The sequence below is a fragment of the Cyprinus carpio genome, unplaced genomic scaffold (genome assembly GCF_018340385.1).
Source record: "Cyprinus carpio isolate SPL01 unplaced genomic scaffold, ASM1834038v1 S000006585, whole genome shotgun sequence".
Taxonomy (NCBI): domain Eukaryota; kingdom Metazoa; phylum Chordata; class Actinopteri; order Cypriniformes; family Cyprinidae; genus Cyprinus; species Cyprinus carpio.
In genome coordinates, this window is record NW_024879238.1 from 1,036,457 (window position 1) to 1,055,412 (window position 18,956).

Genomic DNA, 18,956 nt, shown 5'->3' on the forward strand with positions numbered 1-18,956 from the left:
TCTCTGTGATATTTTTGGATTCTCTTATTGCCAAGTTTTTAGATAGATGAATGCCCAAGTATTTAACATTATTCTTGACTGGAATCATCTCCAAATCTGTCTCAGTGCAATTATACAAGGGTAATATTTCACATTTTTTTAGATTAAGGCAAAGGCTGATGCCCTTGAAAAAAAACAGAAAACCGCATTTAAGCCTTCTGAAGAATTGATTTGTCCTTAGGAAATATCACTGTATCGTCAGCAAATTGTGGCTTGTACTTTTCAATTCAGCTGTCACAAAACTTTTATCCCTTCAAGGTCAAATCTTTCAGACGTTGGTGAATAATTTTGTCCCGTGTCTTTTCTGGACTCTATGTGGGCTTTCCCTTGACTCCTGCCTCCCCGTCCCCCCGATAGCCTCATAAACTGAAAGATTGCTGCGGCTTCTCCTCCTGTCCATACGGTAATCTCTTACTGGCGACAGAGAGTCGCAGGTTATGGACGCAATCGTTTTAGCCGTATTTTTACAAAAACTGCCTTTACGGGTGGCCAGGTGATAGCGTAAGAAGTACAAGGTAATGGAGCCTTGTTTACATTTCCTTGGTTTCTTCTTTGGAAATAATGAATGGGCAAATTGAATCTTTACACGCCTTCAGATTTAAAGTTATGGTCGCTGTCAAAGGTACGCGCAAATGGAGGGTGGGAGTCAAATGGTGATGCTATCAGCAGGTGGGGTTCCGGGCTAGCCAATGGCGGCGCCCGGGGATACTCCATACAATATGAAACCCTGCCCCGGCTGCCTAAATCGCGCGCACTCGTTTCACTACCGTTTACCATGGAAGCGTTTTCAGTCCTTTAGATTGGAGCGGCGTGACCCACAGTCATTAGTCTCGCGGTTCCCCCGCTCACCCATTGGCTGTCCTGTCCTCCGTGACGTCACGCGACCTGGCTGACTTTTTTTAAAAGAGGACGGCGGGAATCGCTCGCTTTATTTCTTCCGTTCTGTCTGAGGCGAGCGTTCCTTCGCAAAAACAGCGCGGATGGTGGCGAACTAAAGCTGACAGCGTCCCCGGCGCGTACAGGAAAAAGGTTGAGAGAAACCCCACAAACAGCAGCTCCTGTGCTAGGATGCTGTAAATATCAGCAGTGTCGATAATGATGGAATATAATATCTCCCGCCAATCTGACGCGACTCCGAGCATGAACACATCAGTACAGTAGTGAAGAACCCGCTTTTATACCTATATGAAACGATATTAATCTCTAACATTTTAGCGCAGCTGTTTTGTTGTACCGCAGCCCTCGGCGTTTGAACTGATGCTTGCTGTTAATATAACACGGACTGAATAAGCAAATGAGTATATGCTTCCAGCGGAAATCGTCTCATTGTTATTGTTTGAACATAAAGAGCTCGTAAATGCCAGTGGAGGTTTGTTTTTAGAGGAGTTTATTTTAGAACAAAATGAAATGGCGCCACTTTCCACTTTCATCCGCGTCGCGCGCACGATGAAGCGCTCCGGAAGCGGAATTACCTTATGTGACTGGACGAAGCGACTCGTATTGTGCTGTTTATTAATTGTTTAATAAATCATTTTTCTGTATTTTTTGTTTCAGCTGTTGCCGCCTCTGCGCCCCGGAAATCCCTCGGCCGCTTCCGTTTCCGTGAACGCGCCACAGCATCGGCGCGCAGTCGGGCACGCCTGGTGAATGTGCGCGCACGCAAGCCTCTCTGTCCTTTAAATGAGATGCGTTTTTCTGGCACTTTCAGAGTTTAATGAGTTGTGCTCTGTTTTCCTGCGGGTGAAGATCTGTGTTAAATACCGCTGGTGTTTCTACAGCACAGATTTGTCAAACAGATTCAGACAGTAAAGCGTGTGCATGGTAATACTGATCATCTGTTTGTGTGATGTTAACTCAGTAGAGTGAGGTTTCGAGTGGCACTGGTCAGATGTTGGTGTTAATCGTGTGTGTGTCTTGCACAGCTAAGAGTAAGTACGCGGGGGGGAACCCTATCGTGTGTCCGCGGCCCACTCCCACGTGGCAGAAGGGCATCCGGGGACTTCTTTGCGGCTCGGCCCCAGCCGGAAACCAGAGAAGGAGAACCTTCATCCCGCGCTGACAATGATGATGAGGAGGATGCAGGCGGCAGCGGCCTGGCTAAAGCGCGCAGGAGTGAGTGCTCGGAGGACTTCCTCTTCCTGTCTGCAGTGGAGGGACTCTGAGTGAGACTGAGCGTGTGTTCTGTGTGTGTTTCAGAGTCCAGACGCCATCATGTGACGAAGACGAGGACGAGGATGTGATCTCTTGATATTCAGTTGTCACATGTTTTCATTCCTGCTTGACTATTTTTTAGTGTAAATCTTTGTAAATACTTTTAATAGGATGTCTCGCTCATTTTGTACAGAGGTTTAATTAATAAAACGTTTTTTTTTTCAGAGTTGTGTGTTGGTTCTGATCTCTACAGTGAGTGGATGCAGTCAGATTAAACCTGCACTGAGTATCTGATGTGTCATGTTCTTGAACGTGTAGAAGACTCCAGGCATCTCTTGACTTTGAGTGTTCAGAATGTGTGTATTGTTTCAGGAGTTGTGATTATCAAGTAATAAGCTGAGTCATGGTGTTTCCTGGTGGATGACTCCCTGCAGCTGAAGGTGTGCTCCGGCACCTCCTCAGGGAGGAATACACAATTACTCTAATCCAAACATAATCCACGAGCTCCGAGTCTGATAGGTGTCACTTTCAACACACTTGCATAAGAAAAAAGAACCATTAGATGTTTAAATATTTGTTCAATACCAAAGGATTTGTTCTGTTTTTATCCTTAATCAACATTAATGGCACGGTTTCAGATTGTTTAATGTGAATTGTTTGTGCATCTGCTGAATACACAGTGGATTATGTTTCATCTGCCTGTCTCCTCTCCTGCATGTCTTGAGTTTTGGTGAAGGGTTAATGGTGTCATTAGCTTTCATAAATCAGTCTCGGTGTGAATGTTCACTCAAGCATTATATCTTAATACTGGTTTTTAGACAAAAGGAGCACTGAAACTCCTTCCACTGACCGCTCGTGGGGGTAATTATCATCTCAAGACTAGTATGCAGTTAAATTGTTTTAAAATGTCATTAAAGGCTCCCGCTTGTGACGAAAAGCATTTCTTTGGTGGATTTATTTATTTACTGCTGAATCCGTGTTCAGTGATTTCAGTCAGATTCTGTGTTTCAGTGAAATCACATCTGCACAACGAGGGAAAAACTTGATTTTCATTGTCGTAAATAATGGCAAATAAAAAGGGCTTATTTCCCTCGTGCTGGAAAAAAAAAAACAGTGCTGGTTAGCTATGTTTTGAATGCTGGTCCCTTTGCCAGCACATCACCAGCATCCCAGGCGTCAAAACATACCTCTAACCAGCATATGCTGTTTTTTCAACAGGGTTGATATCTTTGAACATAAACATTCATTTTATTTATTTCTATATTAGATTTGGCAGTATAATTAGAGAAATGTACCTAAACTAAATTAAGAGATACATAAATAAAAACTCAGATGAAGTGACAGTTTGGATAGTGCACTGCAGAGATGATGGTATCGTATACGAAGTAAGTGTTTCTACTGATTTAGCAAGAGTGTGCATCATCAGCAAACGCAGAATCAGCATTCAATCTGGGAGCAGAGCTGTATTTACTAGTGATGAGTCGTTTTTGAACGATTCGTTCATTTTGAGAACGAGTCGTCTCGGGAGTGATTCATTCAGGGGGAAATTTTGCAAGAAGTCATAATAGGTTAATAATAAAATATTCATTCATTTTGTCTTTTTGAATATTAAAGAAGCCAAAAGTACATCCTTAAAAGCAGAAAGAAAGAAACCCTGGAGCACACTGCGATGGATAACATGGTGAATTCAATCCAAAATAGCTGTGTGTGAAGACATCCCAAAAGATATGCAGTACAGTTTCTTAGGGTCACCACAAAAATGAAGAGTTTTGGTATCTATGTTGATTTAACCCTTTTTCAAAAACACTTTAGCTGGGTAAAATCTGCTCCTACAATTTGCAATGAGATTTCTCTAAACTTGTAAGTCATTATGTATTTCGAAGACAGAGTCCGTACGTTTTTTTCCATCAATATGATCCACCACATCCTCCAATAAGACACCACACCATAACAAGTTGTTACGGTCTAATCTTATAGTTACGTGATGAAGGATGTGACAAAAAAAAAGCACAGTTTTTTTCTCCTGGGATTCCAATGGCGTCTAAAGATAAAGATAACGTGCTGGCATGATCTAACAGATGTCCTCTTAAAAGCAGACAGCTCTTCTTTAGGAATAGCGTCAGGACCGATGGAGAGATTCTGGTCAGGCATTTAACTGGGAAAATTACATTTACATAAGAATTCTTTGTGACTTAAAATAAATCTTCCGAGTTAAAACCCCTGATGTTCCAAATAAAGTACCGGTGAGGGGCCCACCATGCTTAAAAATTATGATCATAACACATGCAAGTAATGCCTGGTTGTCACGAGTTCACATTTACTTATACTTATATAAAGGTTAAGCGTATTTGGCGTGCTGTCCGGGGAGAGAGCTCTGAGCCCGGCAAGACTCCACTTACCAATTGTAAGGGATTCTACCAGCAATACTATAATTACAGATCAATAGGAAAGGGAGACCACCTAATTTGGAAAAGTAGTAATGTGTGATAAAATTCCACGATTGAGTTTGGATTACACAAAACTGTCTAATGGGTCGAATTAATTTTGAAAGGTGTTCGTTCAAAGAAGAGAAATACCAAGGAAATTAAACCACACCATAAATCATATGTGTTCTTTATTAAAGGACTCCTTTGTTAAACAGGTCAGTGTATAGAAAATAACCATCATGACAGAAATTCATACATTGATAAACCTGTACAAAGTAAAAAGCTACAATTTGAGACCAGAAAAATGCAGTAACTGTAAGAGTAAATAATAATTATAATAATGATGATGATAACAATAATGACTATGCACCCGTTTGTTTGTAAGGAAGCGTGTAAATTATTTCTCTATCCGCTGCTGTCACGTCACGTGACAAAAGAACGAAACGATAGGATAAAGCCTTTTATACAGTCTTTTTATTATTATTATTAACAATACAAACATTAAAACATTAAGGGCAGTACACTTAAAATCATAAAAGACAAAAAAATATATATAATAATAATAATAGTAATAATATACCACCGAGATTGTTTGCCAGGGTAACTCCAGTCTATGGTCAAAGCGTGATGGGTCTGTCACGTGATGAAGGAAACGACTCGAACCTGCTCAGACTGCAGTGGTTAACTCAAACACGAAGACTTGTCAGATAAGAGTGAAGTGAGCCAATCATAGACTGAAGACCCAGCTAAACACTGAATTCATCTTTTCTTCTGTTTATTGTAGCATTATAGTTTTGTATGGTTGGTAGTGTGATCAACGTTTGCGCGTAAGTACTAGACGTTAGAAGTTTCAGGGAAGTAACACGTAACATTTTAATTATATTTGATAAAATGAACGAAATGACTCGAAAAAAAAAAAGATTCGTTCATTTTGCTGAAACGAGACCTCAAAGGTCCGAGTCGGTTTAAAATGATCCGAACTTTCCCATCACTAGTATTTACTGCGGTTTTGTGATGTGCGCTCCGGACAGCCTGATCTGTAAAGAGACGAAGAAGAGCAGCTGCAGTGTCGCTCCTCCGCCGTGGGGGTCTTCCTTCCAACAGGATGCGTGGCGCTCGCACTCGGCTCTATCGGCTCGACTTCCGGTTGGGGGCTCTTCTTCTTTCTCTTCCGCTCTCCGGATCATCATGGTGGGGGTATCAGATTGTTTGACTCCTGATAAATCGAACTACTGTAATCCTTCTCTTTCGCCGCTCCGTTCACGAACGGCAGATAGAGGAGAGTGACGCGGGGCTTGTTTGTCGCGCCTGTTGTCCTGTGAGTATGACGCGACAGAAGAGCGGCGCGACAGCTTCAAACGCGCGATAAAGAGCGCGAGGCGCTACGCTCACGAGCCAGTACTCTTGCACCGAGTGTGTTTCTCAGCAATACTGTCGCACCGAGTGTGTTTCTCAGCAATACTGGTCGCACCGAGTGTGTTTTCTCAGCAAACCCACCACAAAAAAACTACTGTCGCACCGAGTGTGTTTCTCAGCAATACTCTCGCACCTAGTGTGTTTCACAGTAATACTTTAACACGAGCCGTGTTTCACAGTAATACTTTTAACACGAGTGTTTTTCTCAGCAGTACTCCTCACACAGAGCGTGTGTTCACAGTAACGCGTGTTAATCGATACACCTGATCAGATATTGAGGATGTCTGACCGGTTCAGGTCTGTAGAGCTCTGTTGCTCGGTTCGTAATCAGACACCAGCATTTAAAGCCCGTTCACAAAAACGAAAACTGTAAAGATAATGGATATTAGCGTCTGTGGTGTATTCTAAGCGCACAGGCGTATGTGCTTTAAATTCGTGCCGTGTGTTGATTAGTCCGGGCGGTTCTGACTGGTTCTGAGCTGTTTTATAAGTGTGTGGTTTATGGCTGTGTTTCTCCGCAGGGGCCGCGGGCTCAGGACCAAGACGGTGAAGAAGGGCCGCTCGGGTCATCATCGAGAAGTACTACACCCGGCCTGGCAGCGACTTCCACACCAACAAGCGCGTGTGCGAGGAGATCGCCATCATCCCCAGCAAGAAGCTGCGCAACAAGATCGCTGGGTAAGCCGTCGCACTGCACTGCATGCTGGGGACACCGCACAGCTCTATAGTCAGTGTGAAGCGCTTCAGTGTCTCGCTGAGGGTTTCTCCATATCGTTAGATCATTAACGAGCTGTTAGATGCACTCGGACACATCAGATGATTCAAATAAGAGCAAATATCTGTCAGTGGGGAATGAAAACTTGTTTCCCTTTAAGTGAAGGTTGGTTTTTCAGAGCACACTGGCAGATATTTGTTCTTATTTTAATCAGAAGCTCACTTCATTTTGATCAGTTTCTCATGGAACATTGAGTTCATGTTTGTTCTTCAGCAAGCGTATCTTGATTTAAGGATCTGCACTGGAAAACTAGACATAAACACTGAGGAAGAGCAGCAGTGTGATCAGGAGCAGCAGGAAAAATCACTTCTGTAGTGTTTGTGAGCAGAGATATTCAAGCTTTCTTCTGTAAATTGAAATGAAAAGTGATGGCGATCTGTTGGAAGTCTGAAATGTCAGTAATACATGACGTTTACATTTAAAAGACCATACTGACGCACTGCATGTCATTCAGTTGAAATTTTCTTTTCTTGTTCTTTGTCTGAAAAAGCCCTTGCATGCTCTTTCATAAACTGTAGAAAGCCGCAGTAGGTCTTAGACTTCTCAGATCAGCCCTCTAAAGGTTTCATCAGTCATCGTCGTTAACGAGCAGCGAGTTCTTTGTCAAACAGTCAGGCTTAAAATCAAATTAAATCGTCAGTCCTGTGTCGAAAGTGACTGTGGAGTGGACCGTCTCCAGGTCATCATTGATACAGAACAGGAAGAGCCAAGTGAAAGACTTTCCCGTGTTTGCTGGATCCCTGTTCCTCACAACCCCGACTCTTTTCACCACAGTTTTTACTGAAAGACTCAACTGAATGTCTTTGTTTAGATGAAACTGAAAAAAATTATCTGATTTCATCTAATTTAAATAATACGCAAATAAAAACGGAGCTGCATGTAAATGTTTAAATTGCACATAACACAGTTTTCATATGAACTCCATTAGTTTCTGCTTCAATATCTTTTGTTAGTACATAAACATTTCAACAGTGGCTTTAATAACTTGCTTTCAAGTCGTATTTATTTAAACATTAAATATTGAGGGGACAGGTTACGTAACGATACAATGAATGTAATAGAGTGCATATATTAGCAAATGCTTATCTTTAGAGTTGGCTTGATTAAAAAAAAAAAAAAAAAAAAAAAAACGTGTTTATGGACACAGAATGTCCTTCCCTAAGGTAAATACGACGTTATGAATATCTCACACCACATTAAAGAGCAGAAAAAACAATGTTAATTGATTGTATTTAGTGATAAAATTGACAATTGAGGCTTTTTTCATATTTAAAATAGCAAAGGTTATTGCAATCATGGGATGGGAGACATGCTAAAAAAATAACGTTTATCTATAATCAACCTTCATTATGATGAACACAGATTTAAAGCAGAGAAATGGATATTGTTAACGTAGCACTGGCTAATGACTCCTCGATGTGTCCGTCAGTGATGTGTGACCCTGGAGCACAAAACCAGTCATAAGGGTCAATTTTACTCAAATAGGAAATTTACAGTAGGAAATTTACAAAATATCATCATGGAACCGTTGATGATGTTAGGAGGACAATATTGTCTGAGATACAACTATTTGAAAATCTGGAATCTGAGGGAGCAAAAAAATCCAAATATTGAGAAAAATCATCTTTAAAGTTGTCCAAATGAAGTTCTTAGCAATGCATATTACTAATCAAAAATTAAGTTTTGATATATAGGAAATTTAAAAACCAAATATCTTCATGGAACATGATCTTTACTTAATGTCCTAATGATTTTTGGCATAAAAGAAAAATGTATAATTTTGACACATACAATGTATTGTTGTCTATTGCTACAAATATACCTGTGCTACTGATGACTGCTTCGACACATTTTATCAACACGTGTTTTAGTGAATGCACAGCTAGTGTAAAGTGCAAGGACGAGTGTTTCTCTGCAGGTACGTCACACACCTGATGAAGCGCATCCAGAGAGGTCCAGTCAGAGGAATCTCCATCAAGCTGCAGGAGGAGGAGCGTGAGCGCAGAGACAACTACGTGCCCGAGGTGCGTCTCTCCGTCTGTCTGTCTGTCTCTCTCTCTGTCTGTTCATCTGTCTGTCTGCCTCTCCGTCTGTCTCTCCGTCTGCTCTCCGTCTGTTCCCTCTCCGTCTGTCTCTCCGTCTGTCTGTCTCTCCGTCTGGTCTGTCTCTCTGTCTGTCTCTCCGTCTGTCTGTTTGGCCTCTCTCCGTCTGTGTTCTGTTTGTCTCTCCATCTGTCTGTTTCATCTGTCTCTCCGTCTGCCTCTCCGTCTGTCTGTCTCTCCGTCTGTCTGTCTCTCCCTCCGTTTGTCTGTCTCTCCGTCTGTCTGTCTCTCTCTCTGTCTCTCCGTCTGTCTGTCTGTCCGTCTGTGTCTTTGTCTCTCCCTGTCTGTCTTTGTCTCTCCGTCTGTCTTTGTCTCTCCGTCTGTCTGTCTGCCTCTGGATCCTGTTCCTGACACTCTCCGTCTGTCTGTGTGATGAACCTGTCTCGAAAGTGACTGTGGAGTGACTCTGGTCTCCAGGTCATTGATAGAACAGGAAGAGCAAGTGAAAGACTTTCCCGTGTTTGCTGGATCCTGTTCCTGACAAACCCTGACTCTTTCACACAGTCTTAAAGTGAACTCGGTTCTGATGTTTGACAGGAGTGCATGTGACGTGTTTGTGGTTTGATCTGTTCTTTGGCCCCAGACTGCGGCTCTCTGGTGATGATGTTGTGTTTCTGCAGGTCTCCGCTCTGGACCAGGAGATCATCGAGGTCGACACTGACACCAAGGAAATGCTCAAGCTTCTGGTGAGAATCGTTCAGTCCCTCGTCAGTCCTGTGACTGATGAACCTGTGTCGAAAGTGACTGTGGAGTGACTCTGGTCTCCCAGGTCATTGATAGAACAGGAAGATCAAGTGAAAGACTTTCCCGTGTTTGCTGGATCCTGTTCCTCACAAACCCTGACTCTTTCACACACGGTTGTTTTTGCTGCAGCTAATGATTACATTGATAAATCAACTCATCTAAGTATTATTGAAGCATTAATGTAACGGCTCCTATGACCGTTCAGCTTTTGCCTTGAGTTTAGATGCTATTAGATGTGAGCTAACAATGAAACACTATTTTTGAGTGAATTACATTACTTCAGTGAAGCAGAGAAGTTTCTGAGTTGAATCAAAATTAACTCATGATACATTGATTCATATTGTGATTGTAACACTGGAGGCCTGATATAGAGAGTGAATCAGTTTCAGTCTCTCGCTCGGTGGGCTTCAGCTCTGCTAAAGTGTCTCTGGTGATTCTGGGTTTATGTAGAGCAGCCCTGTTCCTGGAGATCTACCCTCCTGCAGAGTGCAGCTCCAGCCCTGATCAAACACAGCTGTCTGTTATCAAGTGCTCCTGAGGATCCTGATGAGCAGCTTCAGGTGTGTTTGATCGGGGTTCAGGAAGCTAGATCTCCAGGAACAGGGTTGAACACACCTGATTTAGAGAATCTTCTGATTATATAACTGAACTTTAACTAAACACCAGACTGCATCGGCCAACAGTGTGAGGTGTTCGTTTGAGTGTCACTTGTTTTCATGGTCTTAGACACTGATGAGCGCCTCTGACTCTTAGTCATTCGTTCTCTCCTCACTAACAGCATTTCTCTCTCCGTCAGTCGTTCGTTCTGTCCTCGCTAACGGTGTTTTTCTCTCCATCAGGACTTCGGCAGCCTGTCCAATCTTCAGGTGACCCAGCCTCCGGTCGGCATGAACTTCAAGACCCCTCGCGGCGTCTAGACATTTGTAATATATCTCTTAATAAAACCTGTGGAAAACCAACACTGATGTTGTGAACTCTTTATTTCTCGATATTAACATTCACAGACTAGTTGTGACTTCTTTCAAGCAATTTTAAAATGTAATTTTTCTACATGTGTTATAGATGGTTTAATGCAAATAAGACTGATATTAATGCTTCAAATCTTTTGTTCTAACTTTAAAATATTTTTGTCACTCTTTAATATGAGCTTCTGGAGTAGTGTTGCATCCTGCAAGTGAGACTATTTTAACGTTTTTTATGTATTTTTATTTTTTTATATATATACATGCAGTTTGTAATACCACGTTTGAAGAGATTGCATGGGAAGTAAATCTTTAAGAGCGGGTTTTGTCAGCAGTGTTACTGAAGCGACGTGCAGAAAGGCCTCACTCTGGAGAATGAAGGAGGAGCGCTCTGTTTCTGCAGGAAATACAGAAATGCAGCGAACCTTATTATTCCTATATCCTATTGTTTTTTATCTGACAGTGAAAAAGCTTACACGCTGCAAAAGCATGAGTTTGTGATGCGTATTTCAATTCTTTAACGGAGTCTGAATGTCTTTTTTCCAGTGCCCGGAAAATAAAAATATTTAAATTAATCTGACAGAGTTACAGCATTATTTTCAGATGGTGAAACTATGTGATGATAGTGAAGCAAAAAGGTTTGTTAAAGTCTTTACATTTTAATGGTACCCTCTACATTACAATTTCTATTTTATTTATTTACTACTTTTTTATGTCTGTTACATATTGTCCTTTGTTATAATGTCCTGTAAATGAAAAATATAGTGGGCACAGTAGCCACGCCCCAATCCCAGCCTGCAACAGTAGCCAGACCCCAAACTCTCGCCATTGGTTTGAGCTGGAATGAGATTGACTGATTTATATTTACATTTGACATTTCTGTCCCCCTCACTTCTGAAATAATGCTCATGACTAGAGCCTTTTACTGGTAAAATATTACTGATGATGATCCTTATATGTCAGGATTGACCTGGGAATTATTTTCTCAAATAATATTTCATCAGTAATCTGAAAGCAGATTTAAGATTTTTTATTCGTCACATTATATAGAGAATATATAACCAGAAATGAAAATGTGAGTCAGGTCCGCTCCATAGACAGTGCAATAAAAAAAAAATACAACACAGAGGAAAATATACATAAATATAGGTATGAAAGAGAAATAAAAGTAAACAATAAAAATATAAGAATAAAATATAAAATAGAATGTGAAAGTATACTGTAGACTTAAATATAAGATACACAGGAACGTACAAGAGACAAAATGTGAAAACATTTGTACATGGTTGTCCTGTAGCAGTAATAAAAAAAAAAAGTGCTGTGTGCAGTGACGGTGTCGATATGAAGTAGAGAATAATGAATATCTTACTGATTATTAAATGATTATTAAATTGAGTCATGTTGATGTTAAGAGGGTGAATTTGAGTTTAGGAGCCTGATGGCCTGGGGGGAAGAAACTCCCTCCTGACCCAGACAGCAAAATAATATTGGCCCACATCTGGCCCCGTGAAATCCATGCGGGCCAGATGTGGGCCGGATCTGGGCCGAAACTGCTTGCTGTCTGGGAAGTCTCTCGGTTTTTGCCATCAGGCTACAGAAGCGCTTACCAGATGGCAGCAAAGTGAAAAGATGGTTACTGGGGTGGTTGGAGTCCTTAATGATTTTAACAGCTCTGCTTTTGCAGTGTTTGAGGTAGATGTCCTGCAGAGAGGGGAAAGCAGACCCTGAGATGAGCTAAGCTAAGCGCACAACTCTCTGCAGGGCTTTGCAGTCATGACTGGAGCTGTTTCCCATACCAAAATTTTTTTTTTTTTTTTTTTTTTTTTAACAGGAAATAAACCCACTGTGATTCAGAATCTCTTTTTCAAGGGTGTTCTGGCCAAGACAGCAGAATAATAGTTCCATATTTAAAAAAATACATATACAAATATTAAAAAAAAAAAAAAAAAAAAAAAGACATTTTTGCAATTTAACATCTCAACATGATCACCAGCAGCACTCAGTAACAGCACATGTGCATTTAGTACTCAAATAGTCCTTTATCCTCATTTTAAATTGTGTTATTGTCGGTAAATAATCAAATTTTAGCTGATTCTGCAATTTATTCCAGGAAAAAGGTGCAAAAACTTTAAAGGCACTTTCACCGAAGACAGTTCACGTTCAAGGGATATCATACATGATTTGCCCATATGATCTAAGATTACATTTCCTGGTAGAAGAGAACATAAGTAAGGAGTCAGTTTACAAAGTATGGCCTTAAAAAGAAAAATATAACAGTGTTCCAGCCTGCGATTGTGCAGAGATGGCCAACCAACACTCTCATACAAGCTGCAATGATGAGTACGAAAATTGGAATTAGTTACAAATCTTAGTGCTGCATGCTATACTGAATGCAGCATTTTCAAAGAAGATTTATTTGCATGCATGTATAAAATATCACCATTATCCAGCATTGACAAAAATGTTGTTTGTATACGTGTTTTTCTTGTACTACAAGAGAAAAAGCCTTTGTTTCTATAATAGAAACCCAACTTTACTCTGTTTTTTTGTTAGACCCTCTATATGCTGTTTGAAGGACAAATCTTCTTCTAAAAGGAAACCTAGATATTTATACAGTGATACTCGTTCAATCACTTTCTCATCTAGTGTAGCAATTTGACAAGCATCTTCTGTTTCCTAGATTTAGAAAAGCACATCATTTTAGTTTAATCTGAGTTTAGTACAAGTCTCAATTTCTGAGGATTCTTCTGGATAATTATAAAAGCAGATTGCAGATCCTCTATAGCACTTGTTAAGGCTGGTGCAGAACAATACAAAACAGTATCGTCCGCGTAAAAATGACACTTTGCATTTGTTACATTTTGACACAAGTCATTTATATAAATGGTCCGAAATGGACCCTCCTGATGAAGGTCGTGTGACCGAAACGTTGTGTGATTAAAAATTTATTTTGCAAGTTAAGATAGTGTGCGGGAGATCCTTATATAAATAAATTGGACTCGAAAAAATGACCCCTGGGGGACACCATTTTGTATGAGTTTGAGAACACAACATCAACACTTTGTGTTCTGCCACTCAAATAATTATCAAATCATTTGACAGCTTTTGGAGACATTCCAATATCCACCATTCTCTGAGACAGGACAGTGGTTAACTGTCAAACGCTTTTGAAAGATCTAAAAAACAGTGCAGCACAATATTCTTTAGACTTATAAAATCATATAAAACCATCAAATACTCACATACAGTCATATACATTTCTACGAAAACCACGAAAACCTGACTGCGAATCATTTAAAATATTTTTTGTTAGTAAATAGTCTTTTAACTGGTCACTTATAAGCCTTATACCTTATAAGCTTAGCTATTGGCCTATAATTATTTGGGTTTGATCGGTCACCACCCTTTAATAAAGGAGTGACATATGCTGACTTCAAAACACTCGGTATTAATCCAGTTTCAATAGTCAGGTTGAAAATGTGTGTCAAAGGTTCTGCAATATGTTCAGCAGCAATATTTAAAAAGTATGGATCCAACCCATCAGGACCAGTGGATTTCTTAGTATTTAACCCTATAAGAGCATCATACACCTCCTTTGTTCCAATAGGAACAAGATCAAAATCAATAGGTACATTTTCCCTAAACAAAGAGTAGTCCTATTGTCTCCTCTGATGTTTTGTTGAATGGTCAAACGACAACCCAGAAGATATAAAGTACATACTTTTCCTGTCTGTAATAATTTTATCATTTAACTTCAATGTGAAAGTGACATGACATACAGTATGGTGACCCATACTCAGAATTTGTGCTCTGCATTTTTAACCCATCCAAAGTGCACACACACACCGTGAACACAGACCCGGAGCAGTGGGTATCATTTATGCTGCGGCGCACAGGGTTGGGGTTTCAGTGCCTTGCTCAAGGGCACCTCAGTCGTGGTATTGCCAGCCCGAGACTTGAACCCACAACCTTAGGGTTAGGAGTCAAGCTCTCTAACCACTAGGCCATGACTTCCCTGGCCAAATATGTTTGGCATGACAGTATCCCTAGAGTCAGAAGACAGTGATTTTATAACTTTCCAAAATTTTGAGGGATTAGCTGAACTATCACATATTTCATTTACATAATCCGATTTTGCTTTATGTATTTGAGAGACACATTTATTTCTCAGGTGACTAAAATTTTGCCAGTCTGAACTATTTTTGGATTTCTTTGCCTTTGACCAAGCAAGATCGCGGTCATGAATTAGATCAGACAATTTCTCTGAAAACCACAGATTATCACACCCTTTGATCTTTTATTTCCTAAAAGGAGCATGCTTGTTTATAATGGTCAAAAATAGTGACTTAAAATATTTCAACGCTATTTCGGGATCTGGTATCAAATTCACTCCAGGTCCAGTTACAAATATTAAGATCAATAAAAAAGGCTTGTTTACAGAATGACTTCAGATTTCTCTAAATTATAATACGCGGTTTACATTTAGATATCCTGGCATCTCTCACACCGGCAATAACGCAGTGATCACTCATATCATTTGCAAAAACAGCAGTAGCTTTGTATTTCTTTGGCACATTTGTTAAAAACTAAAAAAAAACTAAAATCTAAAAATCAAGAAGCGTAGACTTGTCAGGATGTTTAGGATTTGGCCTAGTGACTGAGTCTATTATTTGGGTCAGATTCGCTGAGTCACAAAAACTTTTAATTTGATCAGATGCAGTTAGCCAGTCCCAATTTAAGTCACCCATTAAAGCCAATTCTGTATATTTTATAGATGACAAACAATCAGACAAAGAGGACAATGTGTCCTTTGGTGCAGAAGGAGGTCTATAGCATCCCACAACTGTCAAAACATAATTCTGCAATAATTCAGTTTTTAACACTAGCAGTTTAAATTGTCTAGGCACAGACTTAGATAATTGTACTGTTGCCAGCAAACTATTTTTTACATAGATTGCCACTCCTACACCTTTAGCATGACGATTTGTACAAAATAAATTATACCCCTCCGTATAAATATAACAGGAGTGGATCTACCCAGCCAAGTCTCAGATAACACCATAATATCAACATTTGTCGATTTGGTCCAAATTCTGACCATATCAGTTTTTGGTAATCGACTTCTTACATTTATGTGCACAAAACCAATACCGGACCTCTTTAAAAAATCAGCAGGAGTTTGCAGTGATATAATATCTGTCACAGGACCTGGGTTAGGTTGCACATTTCCTGACATCAGCAACATAAGTGTAATGATACATTTCAAAATACAGTGCTTTCTGCAATTTTTAGAGCAATTATTAGAGTCCCCACTCATTGTAATTTTAGTCATTTAAAAGGAGCAGGCTTAAAAGATGTTTCAAGTCTCTGTGTTGTGAAAACAGGCTCATGATGGGAAGTCGTGGCCTAATGGTTAGAGAGTCGGACCCCCAATCAAAGGGTTGTGAGTTCGAGTCCTCGGGCCGGCAGGAATTGTAGGTGGGGGGAGTGAATGTAAAGCGCTCTCTCCACCTTCAATACCATGACTTAGGTGCCCTTGAGCAAGGCATCGAACCCCCAACTGCTCCCCGGGCGCCGCAGCATAAAATGGCTGCCCACTGCTCCGGGTGTGTGTTCACAGTGTGTGTGTGTTCACTGCTCTGATGTGTGTGCACTTCGGATGGGTTAAAATGCAGAGCACTAATTTCTGAGTATGGGTCACCATACTTGGCTGAATGTCACGTCACTTTCACTTTCACTTTCATGTAATACATCCAGCTCACCTGTCTGCTCACTAGATCCTGTGCATAGCCAGTAATCTTTGATCGTGATAGCATATAAAATGCATTTAAATAATCACTAAATTTAACCACTGCCACCTCCTGGTGCACTTCATACTCTGAGATTTTAGGCAGATAGAGCAAAGTCAGAATGGCAAGAATCATAATCGCCATGATGGAATTTGCACACCACAGAGCAGAGTAGCCGGAGTATAGTTTGAAGAAACAGAGCAGGGTATCCGGAGTGTAGCTAGTAGAGATCCAAGTTTATAGCTGATAGCTAGTGAAGACCCAAGCTGCAGCTGGTAGCTGATGGAATGGAGACCAGACTGTAGATAAAACCAGGTTTTAGCTGGTAGAGACCCAGGCTGTAGCTGGGGCAGGCAGAGTGATACAACATAAAACCAAAAAAAAACCAAAACAAACATCAAATCAAAAACATAAAAAAGCACAAAATGATTAATAGTAAAACACACAAAATATCACTAAACATAAAAAATAGAAAAATACTAATAAAAATCTTAAAACACATAAGTTGTGGGGTAAACCACAACTTTTCAATTGGGTTTCACCAAATGTTAAGGCAAAAAAAATGTTAAAAAAGATGTTAAAATCCATTAAAAACTAGTTAAAACAAACACACACTAAACAGGACAAAGGTTAAGCTGCCATCTTGGAAAGGGGAAGGGCTTCAAGATACACTCAGTCAATACACTTTCTATGGCCCCTAAATAGAAAGTTTTCAGGATTTCTGGTGAGACCCCGAATTTTCTCAGCTGACGCAGATGGTACAGTCTTTGCCTGGCTTTATTAACCTGTGTTTGAATGTGGGTAGTCCAAGTCAGGTCCTTGGAGATGTTTACACCAAGGTACTTGAAGATGCTCACCCTCTCCACAGGGGTCCCCACTGATCATAAAAGGAGTATAGGGCCGCTGCTGTCTCTTCCTGAAGTCAACAATCAGCTCTTTAGTTTTGCAGAGAGAGACAATTGTCCTGGCACCATGATGTGAGTTTCTCTACCTCATCCAAGTATGCGGTCTCATTGGAAATGAGCCCCAGAATCACAGTATCATCAGCAAATTTGATTATAGATGTGGAGCTGTTGGAAGACACGCAGTCATGTGTGTAGAGAGAGTAGAGCAGGGGACTCAGGACACAGCCCTGTGGGGCTCCTACGTTCAGGGTGATGGAGTTAGAGGTGAACTGGCCTACTTTCACCACTTGCCGGTGAGGAAGTCTTGAATCCAGTCGCAGAGTGAAGAGTTTAGACCGAGGTCTATGAGTTTAGAGGCAAGCTTGATGGGTACTATAGTACTGAAAGCTGAGCTATAGTTGATGAATAGCAGCCTTACATATTTCCCGTTGTTGCTGTCAATGTGCGTGAGAGAAGAGTGCAGGATGTGAGAGATGGCATCTTCAGTAGATCTGTTGGGGCGATAGGCAAACTGAAGAGGGTCCAAAGTATCCGGGATGGAGAAGCAAATGTATTTCTTTACCAGTCTCTCAAAGACCTTCAGTGACTATTGGTGTGAGGGCAACTAGGCGATAGTCATTCAGACAAGGGGGTTTATTGTTTTTAGGCACAGGAATGATAACAGATTTTTTAAAAGGGGGTGGGAACCACTGAGGTAGCAAGTGACTCTTTTTTATTTTTTTTAAAGATGGATGTAAACAAACCAGCGAGTTGATCAGTACAGGACCTCAGAACACGGCCAGAAATCCCATCAGGTCCGGCTGCTTTCCTGACATTCACTCCGAACCTTGTCCTCTGACACAGTGATTACATGATTATCGCTGCTCTGACTGCTGCTACCAGACGTGCTGATCGGCAGGCTCGCGCTGCCTTGATTGTTTTCAAAACGGCCGTAGAAAGAGTTTACCTCGTCAGCCAGCAAACAGATCTGCTCTCACCTCTGCAGAGGATTTATTTCCAAAGGCACAGATGGTTCTCAGTCGCTGCCACATGCGTTGGGGGTCATTAAGCTGAAAATGAGACTTTATTTGTTCCTTGTATTGGATCTTGGTGGCTCTTACTGCATGTCGGAGAGCTTAGCACAATGCACAATGTTCTGTCCACCCACAGTTTCTCATTTGAGAAGGTCCTAATAATTATTGTTTCAGTTGCTTGCTTGGCTAGCATGTTTACAAAGCTTGATGCTACTTCCGTGACCTCACTGACGTCAGAGGAACTCGCTCGGAACATGTCCCAGTCTACGTCATCAAGAGCTGCCAGTAGCATGGCTTCAGAGTGGATGGACCAGCACGTCACCACCCTCTGCACCAGGGGTTCTTGAATGAGCCTTTGTTTATATTCCGGTGTGAGGAAAATGGCGGCTTTTTTCCGATTTTCCAAAAGCTGGTAACGAGCAAGCGTTTGTAGGCATTCTTAAACTGAGAGTAGCAATGATCCAGTGTATTCCGTCCTCTGGTTGGACAGGATACATGTTGATAAATGTTCGGCATAACCTGCCTGAGGTTGGCTTTGTTAAAGTCCCCAGCGATGATAGAAGCAGCGTCAGGATGTTTGTTGATGTAACCACTGAGCACATCGTGAAGCTTAAACAAAGCCAAGCTTGTGTCT

General features: G+C 40.9%; 2 non-coding genes and 1 pseudogene across 3 annotated transcripts; all 3 read left to right on the top strand.

The window, feature by feature from the left end:
• The first annotated feature begins 6,533 nt into the window (after positions 1 to 6,533).
• Positions 6,534 to 10,612, top strand: LOC122144057 (annotated as a pseudogene). The gene is made up of 4 exons (XR_006159509.1): positions 6,534 to 6,710; positions 8,726 to 8,831; positions 9,530 to 9,595; positions 10,493 to 10,612. The product of XR_006159509.1 is annotated as a 40S ribosomal protein S17-like (transcript).
• On the top strand, positions 9,286 to 9,412 carry LOC122144096. The gene has a single exon (XR_006159524.1). It is a non-coding gene; the product is annotated as a small nucleolar RNA SNORA71 (small nucleolar RNA).
• On the top strand, positions 9,637 to 9,764 carry LOC122144097. Its single transcript, XR_006159525.1, has one exon. It is a non-coding gene; the product is annotated as a small nucleolar RNA SNORA71 (small nucleolar RNA).
• Positions 10,613 to 18,956: the final 8,344 nt, after the last annotated feature.